Source organism: Polyodon spathula, chromosome 6 (assembly GCF_017654505.1).
Source record: "Polyodon spathula isolate WHYD16114869_AA chromosome 6, ASM1765450v1, whole genome shotgun sequence".
Classification (NCBI taxonomy): Eukaryota; Metazoa; Chordata; class Actinopteri; order Acipenseriformes; family Polyodontidae; genus Polyodon; species Polyodon spathula.
The window spans coordinates 55,588,908-55,615,944 of NC_054539.1; the positions used below are offsets into that span (position 1 = coordinate 55,588,908).

The following is a 27,037-nucleotide window of genomic DNA, read 5'->3' on the forward strand; positions in this document are numbered from 1 at the left end:
GCCTTATTTGTTGCTCTCCAAGTTGCTGCAGTTATATTGTAGATGCTATAACGAGTTACTGTAAATGAGATACTGTTATAGCAGACATTTAATTAAGTAAACAGTTATTTAAATGTTTTTGGAATTAAAAGCATCAAATGCTAAACTGTGACTATTTGTAAAACGTGCTAAGTGAAAAAATCCTCCAAGGTAGCAAATACGCCAAATTTAATACCAGCACAAAATTTTCCCTTATACAATATATATTATCTTAAAACATATCTTTATGCTGACACCTCCAGGCATATCAAAGTTTGTAGATGGCACTGTGCATCTGACTGGTGTCTTTTAAGCTTACATATTTTTGGATGAAGTCCGCTGCCATCTGGTAATGTATGCTGTTTATCAGCATACTGTGTAGTAAGCATTGGTCACAATCGGTAAACTGTAACTTACAGTGTTAAGTTTGCTCTCATTACGATGGATCGGTGGCTGGTTCGTGTGTGTGTGTGTGTGTGTGTGTGTGTGTGTTCGTGCGTGTGTTTGTGTGGGTAGGAATTACTATCAATGTGCGGGCAAAATGTGCCCACAAAGATAGTAACTCCTGAAAAAAATACGTTTTGGAGACATCCCTGCTTTGTAAAAAATGTTTGAAAACTAAATATGCCTTAAAAAAAAAAAAAAAAGTGCTGGGAATTTTGTTTTTTTTTTTGTTAAACAACAAAACTCTGAACACATAGTTTTGTCTGACTGACCTTCACTTTATCATTAATTTTTATAGGACTGAGTCAATCATTAGTAATCAGGGTGTTTATGAGATATCAACATTACAGTTGTGTGTGTGTGTGTGTGTGTGTGTGTGTGTGTGTGTGTGTTGGGGGGCGTCAAGTACCACAGGCAAGAGGAAGGGGGGCACGGCCCAAAAAGTTTGAGAACCACTGCTCTACAGCATGGAATGGAATACATGCACAGCACTGTACCTTATTTCCTAAACAACTTAGGGGACTTTCTCTTGTGCTGGACATCTTAACTGTAGGTCGGACAGCTACTTCAGACAATAATGCCCACGCCTACAATGAAAAAAAAAAAAGAGTTCAGTATGTGCTTTTCATTTATTATTATTTTTATCATGGTTACCTGCATTACCTGTGCTTCACCGTGATTTACACTTTGCTTTTACCAGCATATACTGCAGTAATTGTTCATATGGGTATAGCCTACGGGAGCTCACTTAGGCACAACCCCTGGATATTACTATTTGTTTAGTTATTTAGCAGTTGCCTTTATCCAAGCTGTAGAGTCACTTAAAACAACATCTCACCCAAAAGATGGAGCACAAAGAGGTTAAGTGACTTGCTCAGGGTCACAGAGTGAGTGAACTGTGACTTGAACCGTAGACCTCCTGGTTACAAGCCCTTTTCTTTAACCACTGGTCCTTGAAACACCTTGTGATAGCTACACTATCAATGAAATTCAGATTACACCTTCTTCCAAAACAAACCGCACTGCAAAGCACTTTCATTGTAACCAATTCCCTAGAACCAAGCCTTAATTCTGCAGGTCTATCTACAGTGCCAATACAATATATAAAACGTCTCTCACAGTAAAACAAAAAAGGGGTTAAAAGTGGCCAACGCAACAGTGTCAGTTTTAAGTAAGGGGCTGGACTCTCTGTAACACTCACGCACACACACATACTGCCTGTGAAGCCACTTCCAGTATGACTGCTATACACTGTAAATCGCTTCCTGTCACATGTCTCAAGCTGGAGATGTAGATCAGAGTCCAGACATAGAGTTCTGCTCTCCTTAAATGGAGTTGGAGGGAATCCCCAGAGTAGCACTCAGGAAATGCCAGCTCATCCTGGTCAGGCAGCACTTAATGCAAAACAATTGGACTCTCCAAATGAAATGACCCAAGAAGTGTAAGACTTTCAGATTTCTTTAACCCAGCATAGCATCAGGTATCAAATTTAAAAATTAAAATGCATGTTAGCTATAATGTAAGCTTCTTTCAAAACTGCACATTTGAGACTATAATGAATAAATGTGCATAGCTATTTTGTTAGCTACGAATACATTAAGCATCACAGTAGAAGGCTGTAATATAAACCAGTGACCCAGTGCTTTACAATTAGAAGTGCAATCAGCAACCAATTTCTCAAATCTGATATCGACAGCTAAAAATGGTCAGTAAAAACCGATGAGAATATACTTTAAAACCAAGAAGCAAAACAAACAAATAAACAAATAAAATAAAATAAAATAACAAATGGTAGATGCTTCACAAAAGCTTTAAAATAAAACTGAAAACATGCATGTGTATATTATTAGGTACAGTAATATAATAGCAGTGCGAGTTTAACCACGCTGATCATTAAATTATTTTAGACTATTTAGACAATTTGTTGCATCTCCACTCATAATTTCCGTTCATTTCTGTGCTTGCAGTATGTTGGCTACACTTTACCGCTGCAAGCTTTTTAACAGGTTATACTGCTGTAAACCTGTAAATGGTTAAGTAATCCCTCAATGGAACAAAGCTGTGAGGATGATAGCTAAACACTCCTTATGAAAATGCTGTAACCCGCTCAGCAGGATTGTAGTGGGGCACTGCTGAGCAGGTTACAGCATTTTCATAAGAAGTGTTCACCGAGAGACAGAGATGGAAGTTATGTAAAATGCACCCCCACTCCTCCCCATGCCACACTGTATTAGATGACCTGTAAGACCAGGACCTGCGTTATAAAATCACCAGACTGCAGCTCAGACAGGTGATGCATCCACACACGTCAGAGAGGAACACTGCTGTTGTAAACAGTTGCCTGTCCAGCAGGAGGTGGTGTGTCTACAGTGGAGGACCGTGAGCCAGGCCCACTGCCAAGACAGATCATTTACTACTTGCTGTGCCTCCTCCCCATGCCCACTTTCTTTTACTCTAACCACTTGGAAAACTACTTACACAACCTTAACGATCAGGAGGACTGAAGAGCAGCAGGCCTCCGCCTTTCCTTCGGTCGGGCGTACCGCCACCTTTTACCTGCTGAACCTAAGAAAAGGACGTGACCAAACTATTGAACCCTGGGAGCAAAGGAGGAAGGGCCCAGCTTGGCTAGTCTCCTAAACAGCCTTCCCAATCCCACAGGAGCACAACATGTACGACTGGCAACTCCCTCTTATATGTCTCACCCTGCACTCCACATGGGAAAACTTTCATAAGGTGAGACACTTATAATTAATAATCCCAGTTTGTTTAAAAATAATTGACCAAGAAGACGACCTCCAGGAAGATGGCAAGATGAAATTAGGAAACACACCAGAGCAACATGGATGAGGGACGCAGCAGACAGACTTTTGTGGAAGAATCTTGGGGACACCTTCTTCCAGCAGTGGATTGAAAAAGGCTGAAGAAGATGACTGTATTTATACACACACACACACACACACACACACACACACACGTGTATGAACTACATTTAAAAAAAAAAGAAGATTCTTTGAATTACTCTATCGGAATACTGGAGAGCGAAACAAATACCACAAGGGCTGAGAATAAATAAAATGCCTATTTTTGAAGCCAAAGATTCTACCTTTGTGAAAAAATAAAAAATGTGAACAGGTACTAAACAAATGCTTTTTGGACTCGATTTTATTCATTATTGAGTAAACAAAACCTGAAAGTACATTGCTAAAAACAGAAGTTCTATAAGATTAAGGATAAAATTGCAAAACAAAATGAAACCAGGATGAGTACCAACTTCAGGAACAAAAGACATACAAAATGAAAAAGTAGGAGCGACACACTCAAGACTACAATAATGGGACTGTGTATAATTGGAATAATAAACCTAAGAGACACTATCAGCAACATGGAACAAAAATTCTGCTGGATCATCAACCTTAAATGAAGACTCAAGTGATTCGGGTCACTCCAGTTACACCTCGTTTCAAAAAAGGAGATGTTGGGCAATCGCCACAACACCCACCAACTCGAAGGCAACCGAAGAAGACGTGGCGGGAGAAGAGGCAACCGACACGGTTATGCACAGAGGATGACAACCAGAAGCCATACTGGGAGGTAATTAACATCTCCAAATTATGACCTTACACATGCACAACAGACTGTGTTGAATAAGGGATTGTCTTTTCTTCCTACAAATGGGGTCAATGCATTTAACTTAAAAATAGACTTAAGTTTTTTAAAAAACACACACTAATAGAACATAATCCTTCAGACAAATTTAAGAAAAAAAATCAACTTTTTTTCCCCCGTAGATATTTTAAACCCTACGCAGAGTACCTTTAGTAAATTAGTAGAAAGTGATGCAACAACTGTTAAAAAAGCATTTGGTACTTAATCATAATGTGAGTCAGCTGGAAAGGAAAGCTATTAAAGAAAATAGTAACATAGTAATTAGGTCAGCAGACAAAGGAGGTTCTATGGTCTTTCAAAATTCTGAGCATTATGTTTGTGAAGTTCTAAAACAACTAAGTAACATAAGTTTTTATGAACCCTTAACGGGAGATCTGGGTTTACGATTAAAACAGGAGAGATGTTACTTTAGAAAAAGCATTGGAAAGCAAACTGATCACACAAAACCAATTAGAATTTTTAAAGGCTGAAATCCCCATAACTCTGATGTTTTACATGTTACTAAAAATATATGAATCCTTTACAACCTCCAGGACGACCTACGGTTTCAGGTAACAGCTCAATTTCTAAACCGCTAAGCCAGTTTGTAGACTATTTTATTAAGGATATTGTAAGAGATTTACCTTCTTATTTAGCAGATGTGATCAGAGTGCTTTCCCAACACATAGTTCCTCCACACTCTTTTCAAGTTCTCTAGGGGAGATTGATGGCACTGTCATTTTATTTTGAAAATAGACAAAATTATTTACCAATGAATCTTCTATTACAATTAACTACATTTATTTTAAAATCAATTATCTTTTTGTTTAACAATAAATACCATCTGCAAATCCAAGGTACAGCAATGAGCTTGTCTTGCAAACTTATACATGGGGTATTGGGAAAAAGAATACATTAAAAGACACCATCTCCAGTCCACTCCTGCAGAATATCTTATTGTGGAAAAGGACATTGATGGCATTTTTGTAATATGGACTGGTTCTGAGACAGATTTATTTTTGTTCAGAGATTATATAAATGACACATCCTACTTTAAAATTCACCATGGAGTTTAGTCAAACCGAGTTACATTTTCTTGACTGGTTAATTTCTAAAAAGGTTGATGGTAAATTTGACACTACAATCTTTTGTAAACCTAGGGACAGAAACACGATTCTACATGCAAATAGTGACCACCCTAAACATGTGATTAAAAACATTCCAGTTTACACGTTGTGGCAGAGCAGAGCTCTGCCCTTTATAAATTGGCAGGGATGGGGTTAAACTCCCCTCTCTGCCTGGGTTTATTGTGTTCAGGTGGCTGGGGTTGATTGGAGTAATTAACGACCAATCAGCACCCAGCCACCTGATATAAAAGGAGGCCTCAGCTTCCCATTAGAGAGAGGAGGGAGCTGAGGAAGCATGCTGATGGAGCAAGCTGATGGAGCAAGCTGATGGAGCAAGCTGATGGTTGTGCTTGCAGTTTTTTTTGGTTTGCTGTTTTGTGTTTTTTCATTTTTCTGATCCAGTGAATGCATCACTCAGCCTGGAAACCTTTATTTTTGTAAGTTTTGCTTTGTGTTTTGGTAGCTGTGTTTAAATACCTTTGTTTTGGCCCTTGTGCCCTTTTATTTGTGCTTATTTATAATAAAGTATTATTTTTTTGAACTGCAGTCTGTCTCTGGGCCTCTATCCACTCGCCAGCCACCGTCCTGAGAGCCAGAGAGGGAGCCGCCGCTCCCAGAGCCCAGAGGGGGTTGGAGCCGCCGCTCCCAGAGCCCAGTGGGGGTTGGAGCCGCCGCTCCCAGAGCCCAGTGGGGGTTGGAGCCGCCGCTCCCAGAGCCCAGTGGGGGTTGGAGCCGCCGCTCCCAGAGCCCAGTGGGGGTTGGAGCCGCCGCTCCCAGCCGTGCCTCAGAGGCCACTAGAATGGCCACAGCCCCAACTGCTGGTGGTGGAGGGGCTGCAGCCGTTGCCGCTGGAGGAGCTGGAACTGCCAATACCAGAATGGCCACATTCCTCGTCTGCTGTTCCCGAGGGTCCGCTAGGTCCCACCTGCTGTTCCAGAGGGAGCCGGCCTGCCGTCCCTACCTCCGCCACCAGAGGGAGCCAGGCCGCCGTCCCTACCTCCGCCACCAGAGGGAGCCGGCCCGCGGTCGCTACCTCCGCCACCAGAGGGAGCCGGCCCGCGGTTGCTACCTCTGCCACTGGAAGGTCCAACGCCACCGGAGGGTCTCACACTGCTAGGGGGACCCACACAGTCTGAGAAGGCCACGCCCACACTGTCCAGGGGTGCTGCCTGCCCGCCAATGCTGCATCTGCTGGAGGGTCCAGGTCCCATGACAACATCTCCTTACTTCTTTGGAGATCCGGGGCCCCCTCAGCCAAAGAAGGCTTGGGGGCTCGGACATCAACCCTGCCCACCACCGCCCACCGAAACAGCCCACCCAAGCGACATAATGAACCTTCTATCTGCTAAAGTAGAAATTTTTATTATAGTTTTCCATTTTTAATTAGAAATAGGTACATTAACGATAAGGTTATGTCAATTATACAATGTGGATAATTATGTAAAGTGCCAAATCTTAATTTTACAGTTAAATTCTTTAATTGATAATGTATGTATGTGAGTACAGCTTAAAGTCACTGCTTAAGCAGTGATGGAAATTGCACAATGTAGACATGCCTGTAAATCACTAAATGACTCGATTATAACTGAATGTGTGTGTGTGTGTGTATGTGTGTATATATATATATATATATATATATTATATATATATATATATACACACACACACACACAATATATAGTACTAGTCAAAAGTTTGAGTACTTACTGGCAACTAGGTTTTTATCATAATTGACAATGTTTTACGTCGTATACGTTTCTGTAAATACTTGAAAATGAAAACACATGTTACAATATACAAAACAAAACATAAGGAGTATCAAAGCAATGTTCAAGAAAATTGAAAATTGTTTCTAAATCTTGGATTCTTTAAAATAGCCACCCTTTGCCTGAATAACAGCCTCACAAACACGAGGCATTCGGTTAACAAGTTTCAGCAGGAAATCACCTGACATGTCTTCCCAGCTCTTCTGCAGCAATTCCCAGAGATGTAGGGCACTTGTAGGCAGCTCTGCTTTGACTCTTCTGTCCAGTTCGTCCCAACAAGTTCTATGGGATTGAGGTGTGGAGACTGGGCAGGCCAGGTCATTAGATTGAGTTGTCCTTCACTTTCCTTCTTCGTCAGGTAGTTCTTGCACAACTTTGAGGTGTGTTTCGGGTCATTATCTTGCTGAAGAATGAAGGACTGTCCAACTAGCCGTAATCCTGATGGAATGGCATGCCTCTGAAGTATGCTATGATAGCCATGCTGGTTGAGCTTGCCATGGACTTGGTAAAGATCACCAACTCTGTCACCAGCAAAGCAACCCCAGAGCATGACACTGCCTCCTCCATGCTTGACAGTGGGAACCACACATGCAGAACTCATGCACTCACCCTCTCAGGCTCTTGCAAATACTCGGCGGTTGGACCCAAATATTTCAAATTTTGACTCATCGGTCCATAAGACCGACTTCCACTCCTCAAACGTCCAGTTTCTGTGTTTTTTTGCACAGGCAAATCTCTTCCTTTTATTCTGCACTCTTAACAATGGTTTCTTTGCAGCAATTCTTCCAGTTAGGCCAGCTTCACGCAATCTCCTATGAAAAGATGATGTTAAAACATCTGTACTTCTAGAAGCATTTAGCTGAGCTTGTCTTTCAGGGGCAGTTAATAGCTGGTTTCGCAGACTTGTGACTCAAATGAACTTGTTCTCTGATTCTGAGGTCACCCTTGGCCTGCCTGACCTTGTTCGGTCCTCATGAGTGCCAGTTTCTTCAAATCGTTTGGTCTTGGCCACAGCAGTTACAGACACTTGCAAAGTTCTTCAATTTGTCTTAAAGATTGACCTTAATTTCTTAAAGTAATTACAGACTGTCTTTTTTCTTTGCTTAACTGAGCGTATTTTGCCATTTTCTGCTCCCTTACATTCAGGAATGACAAACTTGTGCCTATGACACCTACATTTATAGTAATCATGGACCCTCACCTGTTAAAAATAATTGGTGACAAAAGGTTAATTAGGTAACATTCTAGTTAACTCAGAGAACATCTAACAAAGACACTTTTATACATAGATCAGTGTTCTAACACCGTGTTATACACTTTTCAGACTTTTAACTGACCTGGGCTTCAAACTGAAATCCCCTTGCTTTGGGTGACCATTTCACTGAATTTGCAAGATTTACATTTTCATTTAAAAATGTAATTTTTGAATGCAATTCACTTATGATTATCATCTTATATAAGTAAACGTATCATATAATGAAATATTAAGTGTTTATAGACAAGTTTATACAGTTAATCGTGCATAGATAATCATGAAAAACCTGGTTTCAAGCAGTGTACTCAAACTTTTGACTGGTACTGTATATATTATTGAGTAATGACTTCTTTATATAAACTGAATGTGTGTGTACACACACACACATTCAGTGTGTGTGTGTGTAATATATATTACACACAGTGCCTAAAGAAAGTCTACACTCCCTTGAACTTTTTTCACATTTTGTTGTGTCAGTGCCTCAGAGTTTCATGCATTTAAATGAGGATTTTTTCCAATGAAAAAGTTTTCATTGAGAAAAAAATTATATATTAACAATAAAAAACTGAAAGATCATAATTGGATAAGTCTCCACCCCCCTGAGTTAATACTTGGTGGAAACACCTTTGGCAGCAATTACAGCTGTGAGTTGTTGGGCTAGGTTTCTACCAACTTTGCACACTTAGATTTCTACGGAAAAAGCAGAGAAAACCTTTCAATGGCTGAGTGAGACAGATAGGAGCTGAATGAGTCTAAAAGTTCCATTTTAGTTTTGTCAGACCACAAAACTTTTTGCCACATGGGGTTTTTTTTTGCATACAAAACAGGATTCAAGTGGGCTTTCCTGAGTAATGGCTTCCTTCTTGCCACCCTACCATACACGTCAGATTTGTGGAGTGCTTGGGATATTGTTGTCATATGCACACTTTGACCAGTCTTGGCCATAAAAGCCTGTAGCTCTTGCAAAGTTGGCATTGGCCTCTTGGTAGCCTCTCTGATTAGTCTCCTTCTTGCTCAGTCATCCAGTTTGGAGGGACAGCCTGATCTAGGCAGGGTCTTGGTGGTGCCATACACCTTCCACTTAATAATTGTCTTGACCGTGCTCCAAGGGATATTCGAGGCCTTTGATATTTTTTATACCCATCCCCTGATCTCTGCATGTCAAAAAATTTGTCCCGGAGTTCTTTTGAAAGCACCTTGGTGCTCATGGTTGAGTCTTTGCTTTGAAATGCACCACCCAGAAGAGGGAACCTACAGGAACTGCTGAATTTATCCTGAAATCATGTGAATCACTACAATTTAACACAGGTGGAGGCCACTTGGTGTATCATTTTGAAGGCGATTGGTTACACCTGAGCTAATTTAGGATTGCTATTGACAAGGGGAGTGGACACTTATCTAACCAAGTTCCAGTTTTTATTTTTAATTAATTTTCTACACATTTCTAGAATATTTTTTTCACTTGGAAGTTGTGGGGTAGGATGTGTAGATACATGAAAAAAAACAACAACAAAAAAAAAAGTATTGCAGGCTATAAGGCAACAAACGTTGAACATTTTGAAAGGGGGTGTAGACTTTCTACAGGCACTGATTTTATATTTATATATATAATTAAAAGACTATAGTAAATCTTGTCCTGATTTTGAGTGTGTGACTAATTGGTCTTTTGGACTTCAATCTATAAACCAAGGTTGGTGCATTGATTTGAGAAGTAAGCGTAAGCCCAAACAGACTTTCTTTTGTTTATAATATATATATTACACATATGAAATTGCGTAAATAACAAAATAAGAGAAGATACGAGGAGGGAGAAAGCCTTCACTCCTAGACAACTGCCCTACTTGGCTCCCTGTCAAACTGTGAGACAGTAACATTCCTGGAATGAAAACAAGATTGCAAGCTCTGCCCGTTTAGAAAGATTGCAGCTGCATACAGGAATAGCTGCTTTCATTGAGGGCTCTCTTCTGTTAACAAGAAAAAAGTCTACTGTAACACACAATGTACTGTGTTACTACAGGAGATATGCTCTACATACCATCGGCAGGTACAGATGAAAAATATTAAAGGTGTCTCACTCCCATGCACAGCATTTAGTACCGCAGTGCCTCAGTACTTAATTTAAACATTTATTACTTACTTTTGTGTAAAATTGGTTTTGTCTCCCCAGACTGTATTTTGCGTGTGGGCTCTTCTAGTCATGTGTAGAAGGGAGAAGAGTCACAAGTTGAAGCAGTGCAACCAGTCCAGATCATTGTGTTGTCTTGGAGCCAATCCTTACACACAATGCATTTTCTGAGTTGAGATGAAGGATTAGACGTTAGTCTCCAAAGTCCTACACCTTAACCCTTTGTGGTCTTATGTCGGACCAGGTCCGACATTACAATTTTCCCTTTCCAGTCTGATGTCGGATACTGACCGACAGTATCAAAAAGATGTAAAGCACAGGTCTCTAGTCGTTTTTTCTATGGAAAAAGCAGAGAAAACCTTTCAATGGCCGAGTGAGACAGATAGGAGCTGAATGAAACCGAAAAAAAAAGGCTGCATCTCATAGCCCCATGCATTACAGAGATAACACGGACATAACAAAGGAGGTAGCTACTTCTGCATCCAGCGCTCAAAGAATATCAGACATTTTTGGAGCTTTTTGAGATGTTGTTATAGTAATAAAATAATGACTTGGATTGCATTATTGAGGAGTTTGGTGATAATACGAGTGATCAGGAGAGGATTTATCAGTATCTACAACTATAATGGTGTATGTGAAAAATACAGTGAACAAGGGATGGGGCTTGGCTGTAGATACAGTACTGAGTGTCCTTTTGCGATTCAATGCCTTTTAAACCTGTTTCACTCTGAAAAAAAAAAAAAAAAAATTCAAACAGCGAGTGTAAAATAAATTGGACCTGATGCGCCTGACAAGCGCTGAACAAACGGACTGCAAAGAGTTAAAGGTGAAGAGCTGGAATACATGTATACATATAAAAGGGATCAATACAACGTGTACAGGCAACCGAGCCCGACCTTTCCCCCGCGAGTACAGATATCTATAAATTAACAGAGATTGGTCAGCAGTGTTGGACGTCAGGAGCAAAGGCCATACTGTATTTGATTCACATGGCAACAGAACGTCAGCCTATCAAGGGAAAGCACTAGGAGTTATCAATCAGTTTCACTAAGGCTCAGACAAGTCTGGTTTGGGCTGTTGTGTTTATTGTTAGTTTGCTTTCTATACAATTCCCATAGATAGCGCTGGGACAAACATGTGGGTCATTCTGTGACAAAACCACCCTTACAGGTATTGATGACCAGATTTTAGTCCCAGATATGTTTTCATTCTGCAAGACTGCCTTCTACAACATAACCACCTTCTTTGTCTGCAAATATCATGTCCATTTCTGAAAACCTGGAACATAGGTTCAAGTCAACATTTACCATACATGTACCATGCCTACACAGATTCATCACTATTTACCAGAACCAGCTTCAATCCTCTTCTCTCTCTTCTAGTGCATCACAAACCATTGCGAGAAAACCTCCTGGGACAGCTAAATTAAGGAGAAAGACAGTGTCACATATAGGAAAGGGAGTTTTGATTCTTGCATCTGTGCAGATGCAATTTGCATTGAAATGATTGAATTCAGGGCACTTTATCTGGCTAGAGAACAATGAGAAATGCTGGATACCCCTTGAGAAAATGCTATGTAGTGTTCAGTGCCCAAGTCCCACGTCAGCATCCACAAGAGGCTACAACGTGTGGGTTTTAAATACAACATTTCAAAAGAACAGCAAAAAAAATATAATTTACTGGTGTGACTTTTTTCCATTACTATTCAGAATTTTCAAAGGTCAAAAGGTCCAAAACCGTTAAAAGGGTAACATTAATGTCATTTATGCATTCCTCATACAGTTTCCAATAAAAAAAGACACCTAACACAAGTATCTAGCTCAAACAGTTTTTCAGTTAAAGATCGATTAAAGGTTGAGTGGGGTCCAAAATCAACCACATTTTGACCCCTCTATAATTTTTGACAAAACAAGGGCTCTCCCCAGGCCTTTTCAGCCAGACGGGCCACCCGGCAAAGAGGCTGTCAGCTGAAAAAACCTGATCTGCCCATCTTGCAGATGCTGCTGTGCCTTTAACAATAAAGATTGATTTTGCTTCTAGCAGACTAGATAAGTTGCGCTTTGCTGAGTGAAAAAAAAAACAAACACTGTTAAGCACTTCGAGAGGCTAAAACGTTAAAAATGACTGCTAAAAAAATAACCAATTATTTTCAAAGCAAAAATAGTGACAATGAATGCAGCGGGTCAAAATAAGTCAATCCACCACCTAATAATATATTTGTGCCGGCTACTTTACTAAAAAAAATATTTTAATTATTTTCAGGTATTATCACTCAGTCCATTTGTCATATTATTGTACTGTAAGGTGATATCTAGTACATAATAGCTGTACCTATGCACCAAAAAAACAAGAAAACCTATTCCTTTTGTTGAGATATTATAATAATATGTACACAGGTGCTTGTGAGAGATACTGGGAGTTCATATATAGAGGCTGTATGCCTTTAAGAAGAAAGTTGTGATGGGATATCAACTAAACACTTGTCAGCTGACATACAAATGCTTAAGTGCTGAGGTGCTGGATTATTACACTCCGGTTTCATGCAGCAGTTATGATGGTGACCAAACATGTGTGAGTGCTGTTGTGTTAAAAAATGGTTAAAATGAACGGTTGCATTAAAAAATGAAGGACAGCAAAAAACTAAAATAGATGTGCATTAACTTAACTCAGAAAACTTAACATAAAGAAAACACATTTAAATGAAGCAATAAGCTCCATAACTAAGCTAAACAGGAAGTGCAAAGGTTACCTTTTTTTTTTTTTTGTTAACTCCAATAACCCTGCATTACCTTTCCCCAGTCAAATCGTACAGTGCCTCAGTAAGCACGGTAATTTACCATAATAAAAAGAAAACACTAACGAATAAGAAAATGTAGAACAGAAAAAAGCGCTATCAGACAAAGTCAACGAAAGACAAAACACTGTTCAAATTTTTTGTCGCATTATGTATTTAAGGTTAGGCAAGTTCATTTTTCCGTTAAAAGATCTTCGGGCTGTACAGAATTCCTGGGGAGAATCCTGAAAACGTAATTTTGTTCCCCCCCCCCCAACAACCCTGAGCGCCGAGTCTGGTGTAAATTGGAGACGATAAATCCAATGTTTTGGGCGATTTGTCATGGAATGACCCATGGTCGAATATTCTTTTACAATGTAAACTTCTACAGTATTTGAATACTTCTATATGGTTGCACATTTTTATTTATTTATTTTTTTAAAGTACAATTTATACCATGTTACAGTTAAAAAAAAAAAAAAAGCAGAAGTAAAATCCCCCCACCAATCAAATTCCCTTATAAACAAAGGAGAACAACAGGGTTCTGTCCAGTAGAATGATTGTGTCATTTATTTCAGACATCATTCTTATTTTGGTTTTCTTTGCATCTTTTTGCGTCATTTTATTATTTTTTTTTTATATATAACCGAATACTAATATGATTATTTTTGCCACCGTTTGTCGGAAAATCCAAACATCTGTGCCAGTGCTACAACTAGAACTTCTCTGCACTTCAACCCCAGACTCAGAAGCAACATCTGCTTTCAAATGTGAAAAAATATGTCATACTAGTATGGAATTCTCTCCCTCTGCCACATGAACCCCCCAAAGCTAGCATGCTGTTGATTAACAAATTTGAAGACATCAGCAATTTCTTTGTTCTTTTTTCAGTGCCTAGCCAAGGCTGAGGTCATTGAGACAATGAAACAAAAGAGCTTAGGCTGACTTGGTGTTGGTGGTTACAATGGGTTACCTTTGGCAGGGCAGCTATGAGGTAGCACACTGCTGCAGATACTACCGACCTAGTCACTGAAAGGAAACTGCTGACTCACTGCCACACCAGACCTGTGAAACAGTTAATAAAAAGAGGCTCCCCCATTTAAAAAATACATGTATATCAGGGCAAAGAACACCAGATGGAGCAGTGTGGGTCAAAGCAATAGCCCTTCACCTCTGGTTAAATATGTTTTGTGTTCTCAACTTGTTCTCAGTTCACAGAAGTCCAGTATTGTGCAGACTGCAAGCATTCTCATGGACCAATAACGCCTTGCAATTTAGTAGTGGAGCTTTCAGTTTTCTTATTATAAACTGTAGATAGAGAATTATAGTATAGTCATTCCAGTTCATGTGAACCAATTTGGAGTGATTACACTTCAAGTGAAATCTCACTTCAATTTCACTTATTGTTGGAAAGCCATTGAAAAACGCCTGTGGCAGGGTGCCCCTCTCCTGTGCATATTATGTGTCTTGTGTTGTCTGTTATATGTATGTATGTATGTATGCATGTATGTATGTATTGGTGCATGGAGTGTGGGTGATCATGGGTGATTTTAAATATCTAGTTGGATTTAGGCACAGGGATTACACAATCACTTCACTATTAGTATGTAATAGTATGTGAGCATGGGGAGTGCAAAAAGTAGTTCACGTGCAGATGTGCCGAGATTCAAACTGAATGACTGATTAGCAATCAAGTGTCGGTACAGCTGCATAAAAGACCCAGTGTTTCATGCACACTGGCTTGAGTGTACAGCGAGGAGGAAAATAATTAAAGAAAACAATTGCTACTCGTGCTGGTTCAACACCAGCACGATACTTGTTTGGTCGAGCGTTCGTTTTCTTTTGTTTGTTCAGTGTTTGTTCTGTTTTGTTAATGTTTTTATTTTGTTCATCTATTATTTACAATAAACTGGTGCAACAGTGCACTTACTCACAGTACTGTTGTGATTACTTTCTGGCTTGATGTCACCACCAGCCAGCCTGTTCACAATGCCTTAAAATTAAACAAGCATTATTTGTCTCCGCCGCCACCCCCCCCACGTGAAAAAAAATCTGTTAAAAAGGTCATCGAAATTGGTATTCTTACCACCTTCAGACAATTTCTAACTACGTGGGGGCTATGAGTTACACCACTCTTCTGCAGTTGTGCTACACTGTAGTTCCAATTGGGTACTGTTCATTTCAGGACTTTTGCTGTCCCAAAACAACAAGTGTGGTCAAACTTGAAAACCAATACATTTGAGTTACATTCCTTCAACCTGCCCCCTCCCACTCCTCTCTTCACAATTTTAGACCTGATTATTCACAAAATTGAATCAGTGCTCCAGATAAGCTGCACACTGGGTGTTTTACACCAAAAAAGAAAAGAAAAAAAAAATTAGGCATGATATTTAAATTTCATGCACAGCAATTTTGCTGCACTGCTCCAGTTGAAATGTTATAAAGGTTATTATACTCGTTTCCTGGCATCTCAATGGCTAGAGCATGAATCACAGAAATATTGGGACAGCTAATTGTAGCCTGCCTGGAAATTCAATTAAAAAAAAAAAAAAAAACCTGCGCTTCAATCCACCTCACTTGCAATGCGTGTTTGTGTCTGGTGAATAAGTGACTGGATTCTTGATCCTTAGGATTTCTCTGCGCCGCCAGGCCCCCTCAACCTAACCCCCACTTTACCTATCTGTCAACCAAATTTCTGGAAGGTAAAGCTATGCAATAATTACAGTATTCTATGTTTGGAGGGAATTGGGCTGCTTCATATTGCTATAGCAAAGCGATCAATCAGGGTTACAATATTTGCATTAGTGCAGTATCGGTACAATTTTTAAACCATATCTTTGGACAATTTTTTTTTTTTTTTTTTTAATTTTACAGGTAGCATGTGTGCTGACTTGGAACGGGAGAGCACAAGAGACTGAGAAAGGAAGATTTACATAAAACCTGTAACAGCCTAGTACTAATGGAAGGAGAGTCTGTGAACGCAGAAGCTAACAACATCGAGATTAGTAACTTTCCAGACTAGAATTATATTAGGGCAAATGTTCTAAATTGTAGCAAAAAAGACATTAGTGTAAAATAAGGAAAGCCATACAGTGCTTGCTGAACGTAATCATGACTTCAAGATAATGCAACATTTTATTCAGTGTTTAAATTGGAGAGTAAATTACTCAATGACCCAAAAGCTAATCTGAAATGCTGCATGCAAAACTATTTAATCCATCAAAATGTAATAATCTTTATAAATGACTGTAGAATATAGACAAGTCAGTTGCTGTAGATGTCTTGAAACTACAGTATGTTAAACAGACAACCTTGCATGGCTTTAAAATGAATACATTATTTACATTAATGCATTTTTTAGAGACAAATTTTGGGCTAAAATCTGTATTGAAAAAAAGGGCTTTGAGTGTAGAACCCAGAGGTAGCTACACGACAGATAGTTAGAATTGTAAATGGACTACGAATAAGGATGTCTAATATCCAAACAGAAAAGGGGTAGTGAAACAGGCTATTTTGTGTAGCGAAACTGCACCGAAGTTACTCTTCCCCTGTAAAGTAGTATGCAAATCTGTTATCCGATAGACAAGACTACAGTACTCCCTAACCCTGGACCCCCCTCGCTACAGTAAACTCCCTCCTCACAACCAGCTTCATAGTGAGAATCCTTGTTGAAAACCCTTTTAAATATGAAGAATCCACTCACTTTAATAATAGTGTATATAAAATAATGTTGAGTGGTGATGCCTTTGATTTGACCGTACTGTATCAGATTAGAGAATTTTGAATAAACTTATTTGAGTATTCAAGCAAACACATTGAGCACTCTAGTTCTCAAACGGTAGTCCAATAAAACTCATGGGTTATTGGTGGGTTTTGTACTGTAATTATACTTGAATGAATAACTATTGTATTAATTAGAATTGCAAAGTTTTACCCCAGTCAACTCATTACACTTGTCACCTGGGTTAGGTTCAAACCAAGCCTTCAGGAGTTGAAATGCTGGTTTTACTGTACCAGCACAGAGCACACCAAATGCAGTGTGCATGGGTGTTTTCATGACAACCATTTCCATATCACTTATGATACAACACTCACTGTAGTACAATCCATCCTCAAAAATCTACTTTTAATTAAAAATGCAAAGTAATAGACCAGTCAACTCATTTCACTTGTGGTCAGGGTTTGCAATGTATTACGAATATGATATAATCAATCTCCTAGCTCCAAAAACACAATTACATTGGCACCATTTATTTGGAAACAATTTAGTTTTTCTGATAATGTTATTCTGAAACACATGTGCTGCATTAAAATTAACCTTCCTGATTGTTTAGTACTGATTTTATAACACTAGCTTTTTTTAAAAAAAAAAAAAAATGTATTTCTTACAAAAAAACCTGAGTGTTACAGGGTTAACTACAGAACACAAGAGAGCATGTAAAAGTCCAGTACTAAACAGTACATTGACAAGAAATGTTGTATTTCTTCTTTTAAACCGTATCTATCTATCTAAACTACAGTACTAGTTCTTAACACAACAATAGGTATACTACTGACGTTATATGATCTCTTCCCCATCTGTATGAAACATACATGGTTACGTCTGAGTAAGCCTTTTTCAGGTTAAACAAATTGACCTGTTCTATCAAGGTAAGCCATTTGTTTTTATCCACTAGAATGTATCCAATTGTCCTTCGAATAACAGTATATGCCTCACTTAGGCGAGAAATCATTTGTGATGTCTTGCTTTCTTATTTTCAGATGCATACATGCAGATTTTTTCTTTTGCTCTGGTGTTAAATGTAGGGTCAACTCGCCATATTGTACTTTCCTGTCTTGCTTTAGGAGCGGAAGTGTTGATCACATTGGTATTAACATTCAGTTAACAATGAATTAGGAAAGCGAGTCAAAGGTTAACTGCATAAAACTGTTCTTTTAATTGGCCATGATTATTTTGCTGGCGCTACAGCGAGGGAAACTACAATGCTTATATTTATGTTTGCTTGGCTTGGGAAGTTGGCGGGTGACGGACAGCGGAGTGGCGATATAACGGGTACAAATGTCACCAATATAAAAACAGTGCTATTTGTTCAGAGAGAATAGCTAGTCTAGAAAAGTCTAGAAAATGCTGGTAACAAAAACATAAAACAAAAAAAAAAACAAAAAAAAAAAAAAGAAAAAACTAAAAAAAAAAAAAAAAAAAAAAAAGGAAAAAAAAAAAAAAAAAAAAAAAAAAAAAAATTGTTGGTAAAAAAAAAAAAAAAAAAAAAAAAAAAAAAAAAAAAAAAAAAAAAAAACAAAATATTTTTGGTATAAAAAAAAAGGATTAAAAAAAAAAAAAAAAAAAAAAAAAAAAAAAAAAAACAAACAAAAAAAAAAAAAAAAAAAAAAAAAAAAAAAAAAAAAAAAAAAAAAAAAAAAAAAAAAGAAACATTCTCTGTAAATTCACAGCCGGAATGATTACAAAAACGAGAGTTGTGACATACCACCATTTCATCCGCATAGCGGTCTACATTATCCGACCCTCTAACGAATGTCCTCGCCCCTTTGTTTCACAACATAGTTGTAACCAATATTTTTTCTTTTGCAATCAGGTGTTACAGAGAGCAATCCTGCATTCTATACCAGTTTCAATTGACTATTTTGACAAGATTCGTATTAACCGTACAGTAAGTTTTGACACTCTACTAGAAAGGCGTTTCTTTGCAAAGGTTCTCTGTCAAAAACTGTTCTTTCACAGGGTGGTCAAACGATAACTGGCTGGCGCTAAAGCCGAGGGAATGTCAAATGCTTACCCTATTGATGTCTTGCTTGGGCTTGCGAAGTTTCTAGAAAATGCTGGATTGTAGGTAAACATTTTTAGAGAGTATAAAAAGGTTAGGCATGGGATGATTGCTGTCTTTACCAGTATGACAATATGGGAAAAACTACAAAGCTATCTGACCTTGGGCAGAAAATTATTTATTGTCATAAACCTGGAGAATGATGCAAGAACATTTCCAAGCAATTGAGTGTCCCAATTTCAGCTATTGACCAGAATTATTCCGGGCTTAAAAGGCATGTCATATGCAGACAGGCTAAAAGAATTGAATCTGTTCAGTCTTGAACAAAGAAGACTACGTGGCGACCTAATTCAAGCATTCAAAATTCTAAAAGGTATTGACAGTGTCGACCCAAGGGACTTTTTCAGCCTGAAAAAAGAAACAAGGACCAGGGGTCACAAATGGAGTTTAGAAAAAGGGGCATTCAGAACAGAAAATAGGAGACACTTTTTTACACAGAGAATTGTGAGGGTCTGGAATCAACTCCCCAGTAATGTTGTTGAAGCTGACACCCTGGGATCCTTCAAGAAGCTGCTTGATGAGATTTTGGGATCAATAAGCTACTAACAACCAAACGAGCAAGATGGGCCGAATGGCCTCCTCTCATTTGTAAACTTTCTTATGTTCTTATGTTCTTAATATTGTTTAGATAATAGACACAACTCTCGCTCAGTCTGGAAGAAAGAAGGTTCTTTCACTAAGAACAAGTAGAAGATTTGTGAGGAAGGTTAATAAAAATCTGAGATTGACTGCCAAAGATATTCAAAGTGAACTGGCTGCAGGCCAAGGAAAAAGCCCCTTTTAGGAAAACGTCACAAGGACAATTGCTTAAAGTTTGCAAAATGGCATTGAATGATGGATATGTGTTCTCCAGTCAAAGGTTTTGTGGAGTAATGAAAAAAAAAAAAAAAAAAAAAAAAAAAAAAAAAAATCAAGCTATTTAGTCGTTATGTTTGGAGAAAGTCTGGTGAGGCGTACAAAGAAAAGAACACCATACCTACTGTCAAGCATGGAGGTGGTAATATCCTTTTATGGGACTGTTTTTCCCTTTATGGCACAGGAAATTTATTTCCAATACATGGTAAAATGGATTCCATAGCATACCAAAAGACAGTCGCCAATCATCTGAAACCCTTCGCTACAAAACTTGGTTTAAAGAGCTACTGGACGTTCCAACATCAAAATGATCCAAATCACACATCAAAATCTATTTCAGAATGGTTAAAATCAAGGTTCTGGAATGGCCTAGTCAAAGTCCTGATCTAAATCCGATTGAGAATCTTCGGTATGAGTTGAAGAAGGCTGTGCACAAGAGAAGTCATCGGAATTTTAACAAAATGGAACAATTTTTCGTTGAAGAATGGTCAAAAATTGCTAAAGAATAATGCCAAAAGCTCATTGACAAATATCGTAATTGTTTAAAAGAGGTTATTGCTAAAGGTGCCTTAACTAGCTATTAATTTAATTCTCCTTGTCAGGGTATGAATACTTTTGAATTAGCATTTTTGGAGTTTTGCAAAAAAATTGCTGAAATAAATACATTTTAGACAACTATTTATTTCTTTCCTCATCCAGAAAGCAAAACTTTTGTTCCTCATCCAGAAAGCAAACTCTTTGTCACAAGAACGATTTTTTCTATAATTATTTTTGAAAACTGCCTATATTATATATATATATATATATATATATAATATATATATATATATATATATATATATATATATATACACAGCTCTGGAAAAAGCCAAGTACAAGGTTGTCCTGGAAGAAAACTTGCTTCCTTCTGCTCTGACAATGTTCCCCAACTCTGAGGATTGGTATTTCCAGCAGGACAATGCTCCATGCCACACAGCCAGGTCAATCAAGGTGTGGATGGAGGACCACCAGATCAAGACCCTGTCATGGCCAGCCCAATCTCCAGACCTGAACCCCATTGAAAACCTCTGGAATGTGATCAAGAGGAAGATGGATGGTCACAAGCCATCAAACAAAGCCGAGCTGCTTGAATTTTTGCTCCAGGAGTGGCATAAAGTCACCCAACATCAATGTGAAAGACTGGTGGAGAGCATGCCGAGACGCATGAAAGCTGTGCTTGAAAATCAGGGTTATTCCACCAAATATTGACTTCTGGACTCTTCCAAAGTTAAAACATTAGTATTGTGTTGTTTAAAAATGAATATGAACTTATTTTCTTTGCATTATTTGAGGTCTGACAACACTGCATCTTTCTTGTTATTTTGACCAGTTGTCATTTTCTGCAAATAAATGCTCTAAATGACAATATTTTTATTTGGAATTTGGGAGAAATGTTGTCAGTAGTTTATAGAATAAAACAAAAATGTTCATTTTACCCAAACACATACCTATAAATAGTAAAACCAGAGAAACTGATAATTTTGCAGTGGTCTCAATTTTTTCCAGAGCTGTATATATATATATATATATATATATATATATATATATATATATATATATATATATATATACACACACACACACACACATTCTTTTTTAAAATTATACCAGATAGTACAGTTTGTGTCTGTGTGTATTGCCCATGTGGTTTTAGATACACTTTCCATTTACTACACACGCTGCTTTCAGTATGAATGTACAAACACAGTGGCGTGCTAGTGGGGAACACCAGTTCCAGTATCTGTCTACTACATGAAGAACCTTTGTCTAATGAAGAATGGTAAAATATGCCTGTATGTAACACAAGATTCAGTGCATTGCAAAGAACTGCTTTTCTGAATTTGTTGGACAGCTACAGTACCTCAAACAGAAATTCACATACAGCACCATGATGGCAGCCTCATGAAATTACTGCCACAAAAGGGTACATTTTTTCTGTACAATATCCACAATCAAACTCTGTGTACCAAGCATGAAGGCAGCATCTCAAAGTGTTATGTCTTATCTCTGGAAACCAGACCATATTAAGTCACTGGATAAAGTGAAGCGGATTTCGTGATACTGAAAACACGAAGTCGGCATCTGAAATGACTTATGAGACACAAGACTTAAAGTACAGGATATCAGCTCCCCTCATTGGGGTGTTTAATAAACAATATATTAAAACAAATAAAACAATTCTAACAAAGTACTTAAATGGTCTTCTCATATCACAGGTTTCTGAGTGAAAAGTCAAGTTTGACTCATTGCATGCACAGGTGTTGGTGGTTAAAACTATTCTCTAAAACGTATATCTCTTCAATTCTGATGATAATAGTAACGATGGGTGCATTTTGACCTTGGAAGGTTTGGAAAACATTACAGAGCAAAGGTTTGAACCTAATTTGCATAATTTACTGGTGACCGTCACCATGGCTACTAGTCTATATTTGACTGAAAATTCAATTCTTACAGTAAATCCATATAAATGGAATTAAACACTCACATGTAGTTTAAAAATATCTTGTACAGAACAGAAATCATGTTTTTATAATTTAAAGAAAAATAAAAAAACACATGCTTATGTACACTATGCAGTTTGAAATTCTCGTACAAATACTGCAGTAGTGTTGATCGATAATGCAATTTTATGTTATCGATTATCGATTGTAAATTATTATGGATCAGCTGTTTAAATAAAATGTTCTTGTAAACGTGCCTTGTTTTCTCTAACTTGTTTACAAAAGAAAACAAATGCTTTCCAGTTCATGCAAGGGGTAAATTGTGCAAATTTTCTCCAAAACTAAACATAGATCAACGAAATACATTAGTACTGGGTGAAGATCTTTTTTTTTTCCCCCAAACAGTGAGTTTAATCTAAGCAGACTTTCCTCCTGCCTCTTGAAATACAAGAAAAACCAAAAATGTTCAGAGGTGTTGACATTTCAGTCATTGTCGTATTGTTCGATCTTACAGTTCACAAATGACTAATAACCTCTTGAAGTTATTTCACAAAATCCAATCAAAATACTGCATGCTGCATAATAAAACAGACAATCATGTGGCTACAAACAGCAATCTACTCATAACCTTGGAGACAAGCATAACAGCACTCCACAAGCACTGTTCCTCAGGAGACTAGATAATACATTTGCAAGTAAAACAGCTTAACTGCCTTGAGAAGAGAGAGAAGTCATTAAGAAAGCTACTGTACTGTGGTCCAATAAAAGATGCTGCACTAATTAACTCATCTCAACAACGTTTCATGGGCTCAACTGGGACTGCAATTCGCAGCCCTCACAGGTTATATTTTTACAACTTAATGTGTTAAAACAAACCCACAAATTCTACTAAATGTATTTAAATGGCCTTTTATCTCATATCAGTAGTTTCTGACTGAAAAGTCAAGGGCAGAACCCACACATGGAAAAATCTTATTATGTGACTCTGACCATGCTTCGGTTTTACCTGGCCGCCTTACTTCATTTGAAGTCACACAAGCCAGAATGAAAACAGCAGAACCGGTTTCAGTTGTGATGTAGAGTACCAGCATGAGTAAGAGCTAATGGTTATAACACCTCCAACAAAGCACTGCCTCTCTAAAATGTAGTTTCTCACACACACACCCCCCCCCCCCCCATATGATCTGTACCTTTTTTTTTCCACCCTTTTTACAATCGTCTAAAGCTAAAAAAAAAAAAGAAGAAAAAAAAAAGCAAATACCTCGACTTCTGATTCACTGCAGTATAATTACATTGTAATTAGGCGTGTCCCTGATATACTGGTATGTGTTCATTATGATACTGACTTAAGATTTTACTGCACTGGTGTAGTTAGAAAGTATTTCTTCATTGTTATGCAAAAATAAGTCTGAACAGTTGCTTTTTGCATAGAGCAAAAAATACACTTTAAAAGATGGTATACATTTATATTCCTTCGTTGGGTGAGTGAATGGTCTTTTTTTGTGGTACCAATACAATACTGCAGCATGCTGTAAGCTGCTTACCAACAACAGACTGAATTTTGTCAAACTGCATTTCTAAAATAAACCAGTATATACATTGCGACCTGTACTACCTAATCAGTAAAAGCCTAGTACATGGACCACAACTCACAAATACTACATGCCTTATTTTGTTAAAAGTAAAATTATACATTTTACAATTACAAAAATATGTGGAAATTATATTTTTGAGCAAAGACCTATCTAATGTTTGTGTGATGCCAAACAGTAAAGGCAAGGACACTGTAAAACAATAAAATTACAGATGTCATGGTATAATATTTTTGTATTTATTCAAATTTAATATTTTCGAAAGTTGTGGTATTTTTTCTCCTTTTGTAACTGAGAATTTCATACCAACTTGCCCCCTAATTGCATTATACTTTTTTGTTTAGCATTGTTACTGTAGTTAATCACCCTTTTTGATTATTTTTATAATAATGTGTATCAGTTTACATTTCTTCATTCACATTATAAAGCAAATAATAATAATAATAATAATAATAATAATAATAATAATAATAATAATAATAATAATAATAATAATAATAATAATAAAAATGGCAATAACACAATTAAATTCCTACACAATCTAAGATTTGTTTTAGCACATTGGTAAAAAAATAAAATGCAGCATGTTCATAACAAATGCTCCAACCACTAGCTTGAAATGGACCCAGCTCCTAAAGACTTGCTTTCTTACAACACGTTCATGGACTGGCAGTGAGTGACAGGCACCGCACCACGGCTTCTTCAGGAAATGAACACGATAGAAATGTGGAAACTTTTCAACGTCTACAGTAAGTAAAGGCAGGAAGTACAACGCGGTTCGAAATTATTAACATGTTCTTAAAATGACAAGTAAAACTTTTAATATAGCAAATTCTGACCTTGTACGTCACATTCAGAGAGCTTTGGAATCAAACCAAAATTTGCTGTGACTCATTTGGGCACTACCATGCCGGAACCTAACAGCCCTTTTCTGAAATGTCACTGTGGTGGTAATATCTGTGCCTGTATCTCAAGCACTGCTGCTGTGATGCTGACAAGACCTTTGTTTATCTGTGTAGCCGAAACTGACAAAGCTCTTTGAGCAACTGCCCTCTATTAACACAGGGAAAGTGTTAGATTCCTGTTTAATAAATGCTTTACATAATCAAAACTGTAATCTTAATAAACTTTTGTGAATAACTCACCAAGTAAGTTGGCGCTGGGAAAAATATTAGCATTTTTGGACACTGTTTAAAATGCATTTGATGTCAAAAATTTCATTCCTAACATAATTTATATATGACTATCAAAGAAATCTGCAAAGGATAAACTATGCATAAAATACTTCTGAAATAATAAAACACATTTAGCTCAAACTGCACTGAAGAGAGATTATTCTACTGTAATATGGTATGAACTTTTGGTTTTCCAGCTTACTGAAACTTAAATCATATTACATTTGTTTAAATTTTGAAATCCATGTTTGCCCGGTCACTTTACTGTAACTACAATTACAATTTAAAAAGGAATACTTCATACCATCTATATGTTTGTGATATTTACGTTCGAACCTGTTTAATACCCCATTATGTGTGCTCTGTCATTCCCTATTGCTGTTGCTGCTCAGACTGTTATTTACCATGCTTAGTAATTAATGTCCTTTTTCAACCACTAGGTGTCTATTTTAGTTCCTTAGTTATATTGTTTGGCTAGTTTAGCATTGCTAAAACCATGGAGAAGTTACTTGCCAATCTAACTACACTGAATGTTAAATGCGCATGGAGCTGGTGCTCTCTGTCAGATTGGAAAGGAGGGGGATGGAACGTCTCCAGTTCCACCGACTGGTTAATGTGGAAAGCAGAGATTGTTTTCAGCAGAAAAGTTGGGTTAGTACGAAGTGTAACCTTCGTTCTGGCATCTGAAAAAACAGACAGGCTTTCAATACATAGAATGCCCTGCAAGGAAAGGAGCTCCTGGGGAGAGTGAATTGATTTTTACACATGGCACACCAAAGTGGATGCCAAATAGACCTTTAGGAGTAGAGGGGAATTTCCCCTCATCAAAAAGGTCCTGCAAAAACTGCAGTATAACTTCCATAGGGCATGTCATGGGTTTGAAACCCCGAGCGAAACACTAGGTCTGAAACACGCCCCACTTGTAACCATACTGGGAACAAGTAGAGCCTCCCCTGGCGTTTTGTAGGTTGTCGATCCCCCTGTTTGATAACCCCAGGCAGCTCAAATGCAGCCATTCAGGGGGCAGACCTAGACCTGCAGGCTCGATGGGTTGGGGTCCCACAAGGTACCCTGCGCCTAACTGAGCAGGTCGAGGCGCATCGGCAGCTCCCATGGCTGGCCGCTCAGGAGCTGTGTCAGAGTGGAGAACCAAACTCCCCTGGGCCAGTATGGGCCTATCAAGAGCACCCTGATCTGGTCCTGTCTGACCTTCTCCAAGCACAGCAGAAGCAGGGCAAGCGTCGGAAACACAGAGTAGACGTGCTGGCCACAGGTGTGCCAGTGCATCTATCCCTAAACGTCCCCCTTCTCCTTTTATGGAGAACAACAGTGGACAGTGTGCCGACTCCTGTGAGGCACAGAGGTCTACCTGTGCTCTCGCGAATCTCTCCTAAATGAGGCTCACAGCCTCAGGATGGAGTCTCCACTCAGCGTCGCTGGGGACCCTCCTTAAGAGGGTAATACAAGATTGGGGACGGAAACCCTACAATAACACTGCAGAATTAGTTAAGAGGTCTTGTAGCTGTTCATTGCAGGAAAGCAGGCTGACAACAGAAGTTAGGTTTCCAACACTAAAAACTTATTTTATTTATTTTTTTAAGCAACAAAATAGAACAAAACTCAAAATCAAAACTTTTAAAAGAAAATAAACTATGTACAGCTTTTAAAAAAGCCCTCCTGAGTGCAGGATTAATTATGGCTTCTTTAGACAAAACCAGCATGTAGGCTTCGTCAGAGCAAGAAAACACTTTCCTAGCCTCTCTCTACAAAAATGACCTCCTCTTCTCTCCAACCCCCCCCTCAATAATTGTTAAAAACTACTCTATAAAAGTCTATTTTTAATGTCCACATACTTAGGCTCAAGCAAGGCTGTAGTTTGTATTTTGCTTACTTGTTTACAACAAGTTTTGCCATTGTACTTTGCTACCGGTCAAGT

At 38.1% G+C, this 27,037-nt stretch overlaps 1 protein-coding gene across 6 annotated transcripts in view; it reads right to left on the reverse strand.

Annotated features, from left to right (window-relative positions):
- The window catches only part of LOC121317354 (transcriptional-regulating factor 1-like), an 80,013-nt gene that overhangs the window by 25,232 nt on the left and 27,744 nt on the right, over positions 1-27,037 (reverse strand). For 4 of the 6 annotated variants that reach the window (XM_041253199.1, XM_041253197.1, XM_041253196.1 and 1 more), the window contains exon 2: positions 960-1,049. The gene's annotated coding sequence lies outside the window, so the exon portion shown is untranslated. Of the gene's footprint in view, positions 1-959; positions 1,050-10,395; positions 10,600-11,730; positions 11,804-27,037 lie in introns of those variants that run through there. The other 2 variants (XM_041253194.1, XM_041253195.1) reach the window with 2 other exon arrangements.